This window comes from Nannospalax galili, unplaced genomic scaffold (assembly GCF_000622305.1).
Source record: "Nannospalax galili isolate Female #2095 unplaced genomic scaffold, S.galili_v1.0 scaffold511, whole genome shotgun sequence".
Lineage (NCBI taxonomy): Eukaryota > Metazoa > Chordata > Mammalia > Rodentia > Spalacidae > Nannospalax > Nannospalax galili.
The window spans coordinates 3,649,440-3,649,687 of NW_008331831.1; positions in this window are offsets into that span (position 1 = coordinate 3,649,440).

Below are 248 nucleotides of genomic sequence, written 5' to 3' on the forward strand. Positions count from 1 at the left end.
ATAGTCGAAGGGGGAAAGAAAAACCTTCCATGACATAAATAGGCTGAATGAATTCATGTCCACAAAACCAGGCTTTCAGAGAGTTCTAGAAGCAATACAAAGAGTTGAAGAATGGAATGACTATACACATGGGGTTGCAGAAAGAAATCTAATGAAGGCATAACTGTGGAAAAGTACAGCTATAGCAAGAATGTAAACAGAAATAAAAATGACAGGATTCAATACACATCTTTCATTAATAACTTTAA